Source organism: Neophocaena asiaeorientalis, unplaced genomic scaffold, assembly GCF_003031525.2.
Source record: "Neophocaena asiaeorientalis asiaeorientalis breed wild unplaced genomic scaffold, Neophocaena_asiaeorientalis_V1.1 scaffold175, whole genome shotgun sequence".
NCBI classification, from domain to species: domain Eukaryota; kingdom Metazoa; phylum Chordata; class Mammalia; order Artiodactyla; family Phocoenidae; genus Neophocaena; species Neophocaena asiaeorientalis.
The window spans coordinates 2274069-2292297 of NW_020175390.1; positions in this window are offsets into that span (position 1 = coordinate 2274069).

The following is an 18229-nucleotide window of genomic DNA, read 5'->3' on the forward strand; positions in this document are numbered from 1 at the left end:
AACTGGAAAATTCATCCAGAGAGATGTGTGGGTTATGTATAGAACATACAAGAGAGATTGAACTATCTGGAAATTCAGGGTAATTTTCCCTGGAAAACTGATGATTCAGAAAAAATGAAGTATGAGTATAGTAGAATATGAAAAGTCCCTCGGAAATGGGGCAAGACGCAATAAAAGAATATTTCAAAAGTACTGTCAATCAGTGATGAAAAGAGCAAAGGAGGGCACACTGTAGAAGAAGTGGAATAGGTATGAAAGGATTTGGGCCCACACCTGAAAGAAATGGGAATGCTTGAATGGTAGGTAATGGGTGGGGGATGACACACTCAGATATGATATTTTCATAGATCACTTTGCCTTCAGGGAAAGAAATGGATTTGAAGGACAAGAATATGGGTTGAGTTCAGGAACATTTTTAGGTCATTTGGAGATGACTGCAGTTTCCTGAGCTAGTGATAAAGGTAGTTGGGATCTTGTTGGAGTTAAATTAAGGGAACAGATCAATTAAAAGCTATTGAGTTGATAAAATAATGAATAGCTTTTCTGAATGTTGGAAGGTGATTTAGACAATGCCTGAACTCAGCCATTTTCAGAAGTTGCTCTTTTGTCATTTACAGATTAACAAAAACTGCCTTTGAATTTTTCACCACAAAGCACTATGGATTAAGTTGCTTTTAAAAATATATTTCATATGAGTTGAGTAAAATAACATAGTGGACTATTATGAAAAAAGTATGAAGTTGTAAGTTATTTTTAAAAATTATATTCTAAAAGATGCACTTTTAGGCTTCAGAAAAATACTCTCTCATTATTTCAGAAACTAAGCATGAATTTTAGGCATATCAAAAATTGTTTTAATATGGCATTCTCTTATTTTAAAATTAGATTTGTAAATTATAAATGAAGGTATTAAACATGAATTGTAGCACTTTTGAGTAGGCAAGCTTAGTTTACGTGCTGTCATTTTTATGAAAGCAAAGATATCTTACAAAGGACAGTTTTTTAAAAATGTGTTAGTGTGTGTATGTATGCATATGTGTGTATATATATATAGGTAAATATGTACATATATACACATGTATACACACAAAAACATACATATGCATTCAAGTCCAATTTAAAATTCAGACTTTCAACCTGTCATTGTGCTTGAACTTGGTCTAGTGCTGATTTCATCTTAAAGCATTGAACCTTATGATGCTTTAAAAATTAATTGATAGTCTAAGTTCATTATCATTTAAGATATATTTTGGCTACACATTTTAATATTCTGTTTTTGTTGCAGAGCTATTTAGACACAGCCATTTGTGGATAATAAGTCATTTATTTCTCATTAAGTGTTAGGATGGATGTAGATATTCATTACAGCCAGACAACAGACTCATTTAATTGCATACAGTACATGATTATATACCACACAAATGACTAGAATGCAAATTCCATTCCACATTAGCTTCATTTTGACTTAACCATTTGCTGAGAGTTCCCTTTTCTAGCTTTTCTGAGAGAATATCACTGTTTTTATTTTTTAAAAGGAAAAACTAAAAAGGAAGAAAGGAGGAGAAAAAAACAAATGTGCACAATTTAGAATGACACTTCTCTCTGCTGTGATTCACAAGGACTCTTAAAATTTGTCTGTAAAACCATGCTTTCCCTGTTAGAAATTTATACCCTGGTCTGCTTAACCTTAAACCAGATGAGTTTCAGCTTTTAAATGCAGAAGACCTTAACAAATCATCATAGAACTGGTCACAGTTGCAAACTGTATTTGACCCTGCAGTGAAATTTGGGAATTTGCTACCCTCCTTACACAAATGATAGAATATCATTTTAAATTACATGAAAGTATATTAAAATGAAAATTATAAATTTAATTTTTATAAAATTACAGTCACTATGTGTAGAAGATGTGAATTTCTCATGATAGTGCTTTTTAAACCTATATACTATAAATATTCATCTTTGAGATAATCGATCCATGAGTCAAAACTAGTTCATCAAAATAAATCTTAATTGAAGGAGAAAAACCATACATAATCTCAATAGATGCAGAAAAATGTTTTGAAAAAATTCAACACCCCTTTATAATAAAAACTCTCCAGAAAGTAGGCATAGAGGGAACTTACCTCAACATAATAAAGGTCATATGTAACAAACCCACAGCCAACATTTTTCTCAATGGTGAAAAACCGAAACCGTTTCTTCTAAGATCAGGAACAAGACAAGGTTGTCCACTCTCACCCGTATTACTCAGTATAGTTTTGGAAGTTTTAGCCACAGCAGTCAGAGAAGAAAAAGAAATAAAAGGAATCCAAATAGGAAAAGAAGTAAAGCTGTCAGTGTTTGCAGATGACATTATACTATACATAGAGAAACACACACAGTTAATGCTGGAGAGGATGTGGAGAAAAAGGAACCCTCTTTCACTGTTGGTGGGAATGTAAATTGATACAGCCACTATGGAGAACAGTAGGGAGGTTCCTTAAAAAACTAAAAATAGAACTCTCATACGACTCAGCAATCTCACTACTGGGCATATACCCTGAACAACCATAATTCAAAAAGCGTCATGTATCACAATGTTTATTGTAGCTCCATTTACTATAGCCAGGACATTGAAGCAACCTAAGTCCTTCGACAGATGAATGGATAAAGAAGATGTGTCCCATATATACAATGGAATATTACTCAGCCATAAAAAGAAATGAAATTGAGTTATTTTTAGTGAGGTGGGTGGACCCACAGTCTGTCATACAGAGAGAAGTAAGTCAGAAACATAAAACCAAATACTGTATGCTAACACATATATATGGAATCTAAAAATAAAATGGTTCTGAAGAACCTAGGGGCAGGACAGGAATAAAGATGCAGCTGTAGAGAATGGACTTGAGGACACAGGGAGGGGGAAAGGTGAGCTGGGACGAAGTGAGAGAGTGTATGGACTTATATATACTATCAAATGTAAAATAGATAGCTCGCGGGAAGAAGCTGCATAGCACAGGGAGATCAGCTCGATGCTTTGTGACCACCTAGAGGGGTGGGATAGGGAGTGTGGGAGGGAGATACAAAAGGGAGGAGATATCAGGATATATGTATATGTATAGCTGATTCACTTTGTTACAAAGCAGAAACTAACACACCATTGTAAAGCAATTATATTCCAATAAAGATGTTTAAAAAACTAATCTTACGTAGTTTACAATTAATTCTATGTTGAAATATTATGAAAATATATTTTGATGTGTGCTTCACTTGAATAGGCTATACTGGAGTGTCTGTATTTAAGAATTCACCTGTTTTACAGGAAGATCTTGTCAATACATATTGTATATCACAATACTGATAAAAGATAGAGGAAATAAAGACAACTTGACTTTCCAATCCTCTTTCAAATCCTGGAAGACAGCTAAATTATCCCATTTGTTTTCTTACTAATCCTGGAAAAATTGTTAGAAATTTTCTCAATTCAGCTACTGGCAGCCATTAACTAATCAAGCAGGGTACACACATGAGTTAAGATCTATATGCCATGTCTGGTTTTAAAATTTTTTCTAGACTAAAATACAAGAGTAAACAATCAAAACAATCTAGTTGATTCCAAAATATGAATTGTGATTTTCCACAATTCTTTATTTTGACCATTGTATTCTATGTGGTCTTCACACAATCTTCCCATAATTTGAATTTTTACTGTCATAAAGACAAATAAACACACGGAAATGAATATCCAAAGTGGTCAGTGAGTACAAAATTAAAAGTCTTGCAGCCTTTACAACTTTTTTAGGTCCTTCCTGTTCCCCAGAATAATCTACATTTTCCTATTTAATATTTTAAAATGTTTGCTTCCTTTCTTGTAATATACAAGTACCCTATTTTTTTGAATCATCAAATTTAAACAAAATCTATTAAAATATCCTTCTAAAAAGTGGGTATTCTCACATATTTTATTCCAGTATTTTTTTCTTTTACCAATTAAATATGTGATTCATTAGATTTTATCCCAGTGTGAAATATGGGATATGCATATAACTATTTTATTTTTTAAAAATGGTTAATCAAGTCATCACATTACAATTTAGTGAATGTTCTGTCTTTCCTTCATTGGATTGACATTCCCCAAAGTTCCAAAAATGGCTTAAGTCTAGTCCTGGATTTTTCATTCTACCTCATTGATCTTTGTGTCCATTCATGAATATCATGCTACTCTAATTATTGATATTTAAAATATACCTTAATCCAGTTAATGCCTTCTCTATTTATTTCTACCTATTAAGATCCATCTTGTTTAGTTCATATATGCATGCATTTTTATATAAATGCTATTATCTTTGTTACCTTAAAAATATCTGTACAAAATTAAGCTTACCTAGCCAAAAGTGCTGCAATTCATACTTAATACATTCATTTGTATTTATTAATCTAACTTTTAAAGGGAGAGAATGCTGTGTTAGAATTATATTTTAATAAACCTGAAATTCATACATAATGTTTGAAATGATGGGATTGGTTTTTGTGAAAGACAAAGAATATCTTTAGAATATAATTTTTTTTTAAACTTACAACTTTATTATTTTTCATAATAGCCTATTATTTTACTCCACTGATATGGAATTGATTTTTAAAAACAACTTAATCTATAGTGCTTTGTGGTGAAAAATTCAAAGGCAGTTTTCCTTAATGCGAATGACAATGAGAGCAACTTCAATAAAATAGCTAAATCCAGACAAGGATACATGCTTATAGTGTGACTTAACACTTTTGACGTTAATTTTTATTACCTAACTGGAATAGTGTTTGTTAAGTTTCTTCACTGTAAAGCTACTCTTTTTTTCCCTTTTTCATACTGTACCCTTTGGAAGAAAGTCACTATATGCACCCCACACGTAGGGAGTCAGGAGTTATTTTCCACCTTCTTGAGTGTGGAGTATTTACATAAGTTGTCTGGAATTCTCCTGCACTGGAGATTTGTCTATTTTCCCCATTCATTTATTTATACAATCACTTATTTATGTCAGTATGGATTCAAGTATATGCATTTTATACTTTGGATGATAATCCAATACTACATTGTTTATATTTTTTCCCTCAACTTGTTCCAGCTCTGGCCAGTAGAAACTCTTCTAGTCAGCTCCTCTCTTTTTTACATACTTCCATTGTTTTATTGTTTCTAACACTGTCTTAATTTCTGGCCTTAGAAAATTCTCCAGGGTCCTCTTTTATATTTCCTGCATCAATCCTTGAATCAGCCACTTTACCAAGGAGATATGGTTCTTTTTATTAGAGAATGGAATTAGAAACCAAGATCTAGGTACCACATGTGCACGTTAACACTGGACTGTCATTGCGTGTAGGAATTCTGTGTTGACAGAGCAAGGAAATATATACTTCTATCCTAACAGATGCATATACCATATCTATAAATATTCGCATATGTTGCTTTCATATCTATATTGAGCCATACATGAGTTCATACTGATGTCTCCAACTCTAATCCACGACGACATGGATCATTCGAGCTTCCTCCCTTGCTACATGTGACTTGCCACACCAACACTGAGAAAGCTAACTCCCACCATCCACCATCCATTTACTTGTGTTTCCAATTTCAATATACACATAGAGCTGTATCAGAATTGGTAACCCCTGTTGCCATGTTAAATAAAATATCCACTAGAATATAGTGCTTCTATACAATTTTTTTTGGCCATTAACTTACAGACTCCACTCATTTCCAAAGTTGCTTAGGTCAGCATCTTCCTTGCCCCCGCCCACCTTCAATGAGGTTTCATATATTTGTAACTCAATTGGATTTATTTTTTAAATTCTACATTCCATCCTGGTATTCTGCTAAGTTCCTGGGTTTTTTTAAATTCATTATCGTTCATTCTTTATACTGTAAAATTTCACGGCATTTGACAGATTCATAGTGTCATGCATCCACCATTACAGTATTATACCTAATAGTTTCATCACCCTAAAATATTCCAGTGTTTTATCCACTTAACCTTCCCTTTTGACCCTCCCTCACCTTATACTACTGACAAACACTTATCATCTCTATAGTTTTGAGTTTTTCATAACGACATATAATTAGAATCATGCAGCATATAGTCTTTCCAGTCTAGTTTCCTTTACTCAGTAATATGCATTTATGATTCATTCATGTTGTTTCATATATTGATAGCTCACTTCTTTTAATCACTGAATAATATTCTATTGTGGAGATGTACCATCATTTATCCATTCACCTATCAAAGGATATCTTGGTTATTTCAAGTTTGGGAGAGGTTTGGAGACTGAATAAGGCTGCTATAAGCATTCATGTGAAGGTTTCTGTATGGACACAGACTTTTACAATATTCTGTGTAAATACATATGAGTGTGATTGTATGGTAAGACTATGTTTGCTTTTGTAAGAAACTGCAAAACTCTCTTCCAAAGTGGCTATATTACTCTGCATTTCCATTAGTAAAGAATTTCTGTAACTCTGCATCCTCCCCAACAATAGATATAATTAAGTTTTGAATTTTAGTCATTTTAATAGATGTGTTTCTCTTTGTTGTTTTAATTTGCACTTCCCTAATTATAAATGATGATGAGCATCTTTTCATATGCATATTTGCCATCTCTATATCTTACTTGATGACTTGTCTATTCACCTCATAAATGGGAATATCTTTTGCTCACTTTTCAATTGTGATATCTGATTTCTTATTAATGAATTTTAAGAATTAGTTTGTTGGTTGGCAATTATTTCTCTCATTTTTTAATTTGCATGAGAAACTATTTCTCCTTCACCTATGAATTTAATTTGATATAGAATTCCAGGTTAGCAGTATTTTATTTCAATACTTTAATATGTCACTCTACCCCCTCTTTTACTTTCAGGATTTCTGATGGGCAATCCACTGTAATTTCTATCCTTATTCTTTTCCATGTAAAATGCTTATTTTCCATGACTTCCTTTAATATTTTTTTCCTTGTGACTGTCTTTCTGCAATTTGACTAATATGCCTAGGTGTATTTTTTATACTTCTACTTGATATTCTCCGAACATCCTACATCTGGTTCTGCAGTCTGTCATTAATTTTGGAAAGTTCTCAACCATTATTTCTTCAAGTATTTTTTTCTTCTCCATTTCCTCTTTCTTTTCCTTCTGATATTTCAAACACAAGTGTACTAAACCTTTTGAAATTGTCCCACAGTTCTTAAATGTTCTGTTTTTCTTTTTTTATTCTCTCATTTCCCTTTGCATATCATTTGGGAAGTTCTTACTGAAGGATCTTCAAGCTCCCTGATATTTTCCTGGCCATATTCAGTCTACTGATGCATCCATCAAAGGCAATCTTAATTTCTATTATAGTATTGTTGCTACTCAAAATTTCTATCATGTCCTTTTTATTTTTTTCTCATAGATTATATCTCTCTGCTTACATTAATCATCTGTTCTTGCTCACTTTCTACCCTTCCATTAGAATATTAACATATTAATGACAATTATTATAAATTATTTAACTGATAATTCCAACATCCATGCCATATCTGCTTCTGGTTCTGATACTTGCTTTGTCTTCTCAAACAGTTTTTTTTTTCCTTGCCTTTTGGCATGCCATGTAAACTTTTGTTGAAAGCTCAGCATGTTATATTAGATAATAATAACAGCAGGTAAAAAGACTTTTAATGTGAGATTTTATATTTATCTGGCTAGAAGTTGGGATTTGTTTAATGTTTGTTGTAGATGTAGGTGCCAATGTCTTCAAATTCATCTAATGTCCTTGTTTTTGTCTCCCTTTTTGACTTTGAGCTACTCTAAAGACAACTTCTAAGACAGTGTACGTCTTGCAGAACTTCAGCTATAATCTCCCATAAATATACTTGAGCATTGCTGATATGGCAGTAAGATGGGAGCTGTGGAGTAGAAGTATTCCATAATCTTATGATTAATTCTCAGTCTTTTACTGGGCCTGTGTCTTGGGGTTTTGACTTCAACAAGTGTTTCAGAGTTCCTCATACTCTCCCCCAGGTTTAGATGAGACAGGAAGGCTAGAGGGGCAAGGTAACAAATAAATGTCCTTTCCCTATGTGGGATATGTTTCTGGTAACATGTGTTCCCATTTATAATAGGACTTTGGAGTATTCCTCTATTAATCCAGATCATAATGCTTTTATTAGAATTTAAAAATTCTGTATTCTTGCTTACATTAATTATTATGTAATTATGGTTTTACTGATACTTGGTGGTATATCTTTACAATTTAAATTTTCTAGTTGGTTAGAATATGTTGTTGACATTTGTAAATGCATGCTTTATTTGGAAATTTGACAAGTTTTTTATTTGTTTAATTAGTTTCTTAATCTGTCCATTTTCTAACTAAGATACTGTCTTTAGCAAATAAAAATAGTGCATCCCTCCTGCTCTAATCTTCACAATATTTTTGTTTTCTTTCTTTCTTTCTTTTTTCCTTTCTGGCCAATACCTCCAATGCAAATATTTCAGTGATAGTGGACACTACTTTCTTGCTCTCAAAAAATGCATCTAATATATATATATAAAATCTCCAATAAATGTTTGCTGTCATTTTTTGTATGTAATTATTAAATTCAACAATTATCTTCCAGTCTTTATTTGATAAGTATTTTAAATCGTAAGTGTTGAAATACATAAAATAATTTGTTTGTACCATTTAAGAGAATTTTATGACAGTGTTATAAATTTCCAATTTATATTCTTAGGTTTTCTAATGTGAAAAGATCCTTGCATTTACAGGACAGATGTTACCTGATCATGATGTTTTATTATTTAATACTTTATTAAATTGAGAATGCATAGTTTTTTTTGTTTGTTTGTTTGTTTTGGGTTTTTTTTTTTTTTTGTGGTACGCGGGCCTCTCACTGTTGTGGCCTCTCCCGTTGTGGAGCACAGGTTCCGGACGCGCAGGCTCAGCGGCCATGGCTCACGGGCCTAGCTGCTCAGCGGCATGTGGGATCTTCCCGGACCAGGGCATGAACCCGTGTCTCCTGCATCGGCAGGCAGACTCTCAACCACTGCGCCACCAGGGAAGCCCAAGAATGTATAGTTTTTAAGATGCAAGAATTCAGTTGTGAATTCTTCATAAGTGAAATGGGCTTCTAATTGTCTTTTATTATGATCTACATGAAACAATACAATTTCTTAATCATCTTTTACTAATTCTTTACTATGCAATGAATTCATCCTAAGCTTAGTATAGCTCTCGATATTCAGTACAGCTCTCATTCACTTTGTGCTCCTAGGTTTGTTTGTTTGTTTTTGCGGTACACAGGCTTCTCACTGTTGTGGCCTCTCCCGTTGCGGAGCACAGGCTCCGGATGCACAGGCCCAGTGGCCATGGCTCACGGACCCAGCTGCTCCGCGGCATGTGGGATCTTCCTAGACCGGGGCACGAACCCGTGTCCCTTGCTTCGGCAGGTGGACTTTCAACCACTGTGCCACCAGGGAAGTCCCTAGGTTTGTATTTTTATTCTACATTTTCTTTTCTAAAAATTATTTTCAATAGTAGAGATAACAAGGATCAATTCACACTGGAACAGTGTATGAATTAAATAATTAAAATGTTTACAAACTTAAGTTCTTCCTGTAAGAAGACATTACCTGTTAGCAGTGCATTTTCCCATTAACACAAATGGACAAGGAAGCTACAGATATACAACATAATTGTGAAAGCAAGCAGAATATTTGAGCCATCTAGAGTCTTAGCTAGGATTTGAAAGAAGTAATGGAAGAGCAGGTGCCTCAGGAAGAATCAACATTTATGATTCTTGGTACTTTAGGTGGAAAGTCTTATCAATGTGCTTTTCCCTTCAACTGGGGCCACTGGTCAACTGTAGTCCTATAGGTATTGACAATGCCCCACCCAAATATTTATTCTTGAGGATTTATATGTCCTTCTAGCCACTATCTCTTTTGTCTTACTTCACCCATGCAGAAAGTAACAGAATCATGCTCTGCCAACTCTTTTGTCAATGTTATCATAGGATTTGGTCAAGAATGTACTGTAAATATTATCTGGATAATTGTAATGAATCAAATCTAAAACCATACCCAATACAGTAGGGTATAATACCTGAAATGTTGTCACTGAAAGGCATCGAGAGATGGAATTTTTTTCTGTTTGAGACTAGTCCTTCAAATAGCAGGTTTTTTTCATAATGATTATACTTATGCTCTAATCTCAGGTGAAAGAGTAAAAAGTTATATAAACCACCAGTTGTACATATCAGTAAAAATATTCTTAGTAGTAAATTTTAAAAAAAGAAGCAAAATAAACAAAGACCTCTTGATTGTAAGTCTTTAGATTACCTGAAACTATATTGAATTATAGAACTAACTCTTATCTGGTAAATACTATCAGAAAACTTAATGAGAAAAAATTCATCTGATTCTTTGTAAAATGATATATCATGACTGACAAAAAAATGCATTCATTCATAAAGTTTAATTTTTGCTGAGCCACAACTTTAAAAAAAATGGAAACGCACACAAATAAATCCAATTTATTATATGTTTTAATTAATTCAACTATTTTCAGACTAATTTTGGCCTATATACCTCAAGTTTACACGTTCCTTTTCAAAATTTGTGTGTACATTCTGAATTATCTAAAATATATTTTACTATTGTTTCCAAATGAACAGACCAAATTAAAATGTGCAAATATTTTATTTGTGTATATTTATTCTTCATGGAAATATTTTTAGAGAATTTATTAGATTCCAAAATAAAATTTTGACTGATAATTTTTGTTTCATCTAGTTCTTTTCTCTTTCATCAACATATAGAAAAACAACATATTTACTTTTGCTCTGAAATATACTTTTGAAAAAAATTCCAACAAAAAGTCAACCAGCTCATGACATTGCTGGCGTCAACTATATTTCTGTGATGAGCTGAGCTGCAAAACTGATGCAGGGAAAAATTTATTTGTTGTCCAGACATTTGTTGGCACTATGAAATGACAACATAAATCATTTCACAGGTTTAATTAAATGAGGTTATGTATTTTTATGTTTTATTTCTCTTATGCAACAGTGGATATAAATAGTGGTTATGATCAATTTGGTTGACTATAGGATTAAAAAATAAGAGATATTTTTGTGGTATTGTTCTACAGTGATATATCTGTTTCTCTCCTATGTCTTATGTTCAAACCTAATGACATTCCGACATCATTTAATTACTATATTAGAGATAATGCATGTAAAATATTTAGAAAATTTCCAGTATTATAGTGAACAACAAATACTAACATTATTGTTCATCCTTCTCTTTAAATAGTAGTAGTAATACTGGTGATAGAATAGTCTTATTTGAAATACTCAATGCAATCTAACCATAGTAATAATACTACTAGAAGCAAGTTAATACTCATGAGACTGTTTTTATGACACTTTGAGACACAAGTCTATATGCTTATTATTGGAACGTAAATGAGAGAACCTCACTGAATAGATAAGAGATCATTTAAAATGATTTTTTTTAAATGATATTCTGGGCTTCCCTGGTAGCACAGTGGTTGAGAGTCCGCCTGCCATTGCAGGGGACATGGGTTCGTGCCCCGGTACGGGAAGATCCCACATGTCACGAGGCAGCTGGGCCCATAAGCCATGGCTGCTGAGCCTGCGCGTCCAGAGCCTGTGCACCACAACGGGAGAGGCCACAGCAGTGAGAAGCCCGCATACCGCAAAAAAAAAAAAAAAAGATATACATTCTTTAGTGTTAATGGAAAAGTAACTTCTTGACACAGATTTGAGTCAACATATTTTATACAAGGTAAGTTCTATACAAGAGTAGAGATCATTCTTTTGTATTGATGTGATTGTTCCTGCACAACAGAAACCAATGTTCAGTAATGTTCCTAACTTCTAAGAAATCAGCATAATCTTGTACTTTAAAACTGGCAAAGTATGAGAGTACTGGTACCTTTAATTGCTACCTTTAATATAAAATTAATTACATAAGAACTATAACTTTAATGACCATATATCCTAATGTTCTCTAAATTTTCCCCATAAAGCTATTTAATTCTTTCAAAAGTTCTATACTCATCATTTAGTCATGAACACTATCAATATTTCTCTGCTATTATATGTACCTTGCTTTTTTGTTGTTGTTGTTTAGAATGTTATTTCCTATTTCTGTAACAGCCGTATTCTGCTGATATTAATATTTGCATATATCTGTTACATAAGAATAAGGAATGATGATAACAGCAACTATTATGTATATATGCATATGTGTGTATACTTGTGTGTGTTTGTGTCATATGTTTATATGTATATGTACATACATATGTATTCGTTCCACTAACTCATTTTGAGCTGAATAGTTGAAAAAATTTCCTAATTACGACAGTTTAATCTGATTCCCCCCAACTCCCCCGACCCCAGTGATAAAGGAAAAACAAAGTATTATCATAAGAACTTTGACCTCTAGTAATAAAACATCAAGACAAGGATGAAAACTGTTTTGACTTATCAGACGTATTTCATTTTTCTCAAATGATGATTTTTTTTTCCTTCTGCTGACAAGAAAAAAAAGGGCTTGGTTCCAACATTAAAGAACATATTATATTTATAGCCAGGCAGGCTTGAAATTCTTCACTTTAAATCCCTGCTGAACTTTAGAGAAACCTTTAAAAACTCAATTACATTTATACTAGGCTTTTACCCCAGCCTTCAGAGTCCAGAATTCTAATGCTCAGGAAAAAGCAACCAGTAATGAAAATCAACAGGACCATATAAAAGTCTTAAATGAGAGCTACCCCTAAGCTTTGATTGCCAAAAATGTGGACACGGTTCCTTTCCTTGGGAGAAAATTTTGGGTGGTATTCAAATGAAAATCATTGCTGATTGCCCCACATGAAATAATTTCATATTGGGATAACTTGTTAGTGGATTTTTTAAAAAAATCTCCACTATTGGGATGGAAATTTATCAGATTAATTTTTAAAAGATCAATCCTGAAAATCATGAGTCAAAGTAACATTGGAGTGGACTAAATAAATTCTGAGCCATTACTTTTGTGTTAGAGAACATTTTCTAAAAGACAGTTTTGCAGCCATGAGTCCATATGGATACTGCACTTTATTTTACTTTTAACTGAATTTAGAAATGGAGAGAAAGTATATTTCTATTTAATGAAAACAAGCCATTGTTGTGAGATAATTAATTGTAGAGATCTTGCAAAAGTGTAACTAATAACACAGGAGGGCATCCTTCCTCATTTGTTACTTCTTGGAATCTTTAAAGAATTAGTTATATTAATTTTTGCTCTGAAGAAGATAGACAAGCCTATAATTTTAATAGTGAAACAAAAAGGTAGAAATAAATTAATCGTAAACTCTTTGAAGATGATTATACTTCTCAGCAGAAGACTTTATGCTACTTTCATAGAATGTAACTCTATCTCGTTGTGAAATCAGGTCTAAAGTTTGTCCTGAAATTTTTCAATCTTTTGATTATTTAAAAAAATTCTTTAGCATTGTCTGTCACTGCAGACATAAAAAAGTACATTGTAAATACAACATCTTAAAGCATATTTATATTCAACTAATGTTTCATGATATGAATACTTATGAATAATTTAAAGAGAGTTGAGTTTATTGCTCATAACAATGATAAGTCTTGATTCTTTTTTCCCCAAAAGTACAAGAAAATTTTTACTTATGTCCAAAGTATTGATTTTAATTACCAAGTTTATGCTGGGTAACTTTCATGTTTAAAAAAATCAAGCAATACTAGAGTAAAAGCTTTTCTTTAATCTGTATTATTACTAAAGGTAGTCTTTATCATTTGATTTTTTTTTTCTCTCATAAACAATTATTGATGACTTGTAAGGATCAGACACTCAGTAATGTGTCAGCAACATATAAGTGAACATAAATCCATTCTTCAAGTAACTCATAATGTCGTAGGAAAGACAAGTTTCCCACAAAGATAATTAAAATAAAATGTGGCAGGTACTGGATAACTCTATTCAAAGACTATTGGGAAATGTTCTTAAAGAGAAGAGGGGAAAGAAAGAAAAGTGAGAGGATATCATCTTAGGGTAGGTATCTAGTAGAATGTGATGGCACAGCTGTATCTTAAGAGGTGAATAGAAGGTACGGGGAAAAATATGAGACAGGTAAAGTACCACAAAAGTAAATTTTGGATTTGGAAAACAAAGAAGTTTGTGTGGAGAACTGCAAGATGTCTAGGATTAGAATATGATGTCTTGGGCTTCCCTGGTGGCACAGTGGTTAAGAATCTGCCTGCTAATGCAGGGGACATGGGTTCAAGCCCTGCTACAGGAAGATCCCATATGCCATGGAGCAACTGAGCCCATGAGCCACAACTACTGAGCCTGTGCTCTAGAGCCTGTGAGCCACAACTACTGAGCCTGTGTGCCGTAATTACTGAAGCCCATGTGCCTAGAGCCCATGCTCCACAACAGGAGAAGCCACTGCAATGAGAAACCCATACACCGCAATGAATAGTAGCCCCCACTTGCCGCAACTAGAGAAAGATCGTGCACAGCAACAAAGACCCAACACAGCCAAAAATAAATAAATAAATAAATAAAATTTAAAAAAATAACCCAGAATATAAAGTGTTCTACAGAGTTGTCAGAAATAAAGCAAGGGATGTTGGTAGGAGAGAGTTTGGCAGAACCTCATATGCTCAGTTGAGAACTCAATATTATTCCTATAATGACAAGGGGCCCCCGGAGAATTTTAAGCAGAATAGTAAAATTAAATATTTAACATTTACTTTTTATCTCCTCCCTATTTAAACCGTATAAAGGATGCATTTGAAGAAAGGAAGAAAAGAGACAGAGAATTAATCAGAAGAATTCACTGGTAGCCCAGGCATGGCTTTATAAAGGGAGAATGAACTACATTGGAAGCTCTTAGAAATAGAGAAGGCAGATTGTTTGCTAGGGTATCCCTTATATCAAATCACTGTGATTTTAAAGAGTGATAATGTGATTTGATCTTTTGCAAAATGTAATTGAATGAATGGCAAGTACAAATACTTATTGAAATGCAATTTTATTTTTACACAATTGTAGCAGACATGGCCATACATATCTCTCAATGGTTTTGTGGCACCTCTTACTGTATAGTAGAAGCTTAAAAGAAAATATTTGCAAATGATGTGACTGACAAGGAATTCGTCTCCAAAATTTACAAACAGCTCATGTGGCTTAATATCATCAAAACAAATAACCCAGCGGACATTGAAACAAGATGGCGGAGTAGAAGGACGTGCTATCACTCCCTCTTGTGAGAACACCAGAATCACAACTAGCGGCTGGACAATCATCGACAGGAAGACACTGGAACTCACCAAACAAGATACCCCACATCCAAAGACAAAGGAGAAGTCACAATGAGACGGTAGCAGGGGTGTAATCACAGTAAAATCAAATCCCATAACTGCTGGTTGGGTGATCACAGACTGGAGAACACTTATACCACAGAAGTCCATCCACTGGAATGAAGGTTCTGAGCCCCACGTCAGGCTTCCAAACCTGGGGGTCCGGCAACGGGAGGAGGAATTCCTAGAAAATCAGATTTTGAAGGCTAGTGGGATTTGACTGCAGGCCTTCTACAGGACTTGGGGAAACAGAGACTCCACTCTTGGAGGGCACACACAAAGTAGTGTGCACATGAGGACCCAGGGGAAGGATCAGTACAAAACAAATAACCCAGCGGACATTGAAACAAGATGGCGGAGTAGAAGGACGTGCTATCACTCCCTCTTGTGAGAACACCAGAATCACAACTAGCGGCTGGACAATCATCGACAGGAAGACACTGGAACTCACCAAACAAGATACCCCACATCCAAAGACAAAGGAGAAGTCACAATGAGACGGTAGCAGGGGTGTAATCACAGTAAAATCAAATCCCATAACTGCTGGTTGGGTGATCACAGACTGGAGAACACTTATACCACAGAAGTCCATCCACTGGAATGAAGGTTCTGAGCCCCACGTCAGGCTTCCAAACCTGGGGGTCCGGCAACGGGAGGAGGAATTCCTAGAAAATCAGATTTTGAAGGCTAGTGGGATTTGACTGCAGGCCTTCTACAGGACTTGGGGAAACAGAGACTCCACTCTTGGAGGGCACACACAAAGTAGTGTGCACATGAGGACCCAGGGGAAGGATCAGTGACCCCAGGGGAGACTGAACCAGACCTACCTGCTAGTGTTGGAGGGTCTCCTGTAGAGGTGGGAGGTGGCTGTGGCTCACCATGGGGACAAGGACACTGGCAGCAGAAGTTCTGGGAAGTACTCCATGGCATGAGCCTTCCCAGAGTCTGCCATTAGCCCCACCAAAGAGCTCAGGTAGGCTCCAGTGTTGAGTTGCCTCAGGCCAAACAACCAACAGGAAGGGAACCCAGCCCCACCCATCAGCAGTCAAGCAGATTAAAGTTTTACTGCACTCTGCCCACCAGAGAAACAGTCATCTCTACCCACCACCAGTCCCTCCCATCAGGAAACTTGCACAAGCCTCTTAGATACCCTCATCAACCAGAGGGCAGACAGCAGAAGCAGGAACTACAATCCTGCACCCTGTGGAACAAAAACCACATTCACAGAAAGACAGACACGATGAAAAGGCAGAGGGCTACGTACCCGATGAAGGAACAAGATAAAACCCCAGAAAAACAACTAAATGAAGTGGAGATAGGCAACCTTCCAGAAAATAATTCAGAATAATGATAGTGAAGATGATCCAGGACCTCGGAAAAAGAACGGAGGCAAAGATCGAGAAGATGCAAGAAATGTTTAACAAAGACCTAGAAGAATTCAAGAACAAACAAAGATGAACAACACAATAACTGAAATGAAAACTACACTAGAAGGAATCAGTAGCAGAATAATGGAGGCAGAAGAACAGATAAGTGACCTGGAAGACAAAATGGCAAATTCACTGCTGCAGAACAGAATAAAGAAAAAAGAATGAAAAGAAATGAAGGCAACCTAAGAGACCTCTGGGACAACATTAAATGCAACAACATTCAAACTATAGGGATCCCAGAAGGAGAAGAGAGAGAGAAAGGATCAGAGAAAATAATTGAAGTGATTATAGTCGAACACTTCCCTAACATTGGAAAGGAAATATCGACCAGAGTCCAGGAAGCACAGAGTCCCATACAGGATGAACCCAAGGAGAAACATGCTGAGACATATAGTAATCAAACTGACAAAAATTAAAGACAAAGAAAAATTATTGAAAGCAGCAAGGGAAAAACGACAAATAGCATACAATGGAACTCCCATAACGTTAACAGCTGATTTCTCAGCAGAAACTCTACAAGCCAGAAGGGAGTGGCATGACATATTTAAAGTGATGAAACAGAAGAACCTACAACCAAGATTACACTACCTGGCAAGGATCTCATTCAGATTCAATGGAGAAATCAAAAGCTTTACAGACAAGCAAACACAGAAATCTCTTGCATCCGTATACACTAATGATGAAAAAACTGAAAGATAAATTAAGGAAACACTCCCATTAACCACTTCAACAAAAAGAATAAAATACCTAGGAATAAACCTACCAAGGGAGACAATAGACCTGTATGCAGAAAATTATAGACACTGATGAAAGTAATTAAAGATCATATCAACAGATGGAGAGATATACCATGTTCTTGGATTGGAAGAATGAATATTGTGAAAATGACTATACTACCCAAAGCAATCTACAGATTCAATGCAATCCCTATCAAATTACCAACGGCATTTTTTATGGAACTAGAACCAAAAATCGTAAAATTTGTATGGAGACACAAAAGACCCCGAATAGCCAAAGCAGTCTTGAGGGAAAAAAATGGAGCTGGAGGAATCAGACTCCCTGACTTCAGACTATACTACAAAGCTACAGTAATCAAGACAATATGGTGCTGGCACAAAAACAGAAACATAGATCAATGGAACAAGATAGAAGCCCAGAGATAAACCCATGCACCTATGGTCAATCAATCTATGACAAAGGAGGCAAGGATATACAATGGAGAAAAGACAGTCGTTTCAATAAGTGGTGCTGGGAAAACTGGACAGCTACATGTAAAAGAATGAAATTAGAACAGTCTCCAGCACCATATACAAAATTAAACTTAAATGGGTTAGAGACCTAACTGTAAGACTGGACACTATAAAACTCTTAGAGGAAAACATAGGAAGAACACTCTGACA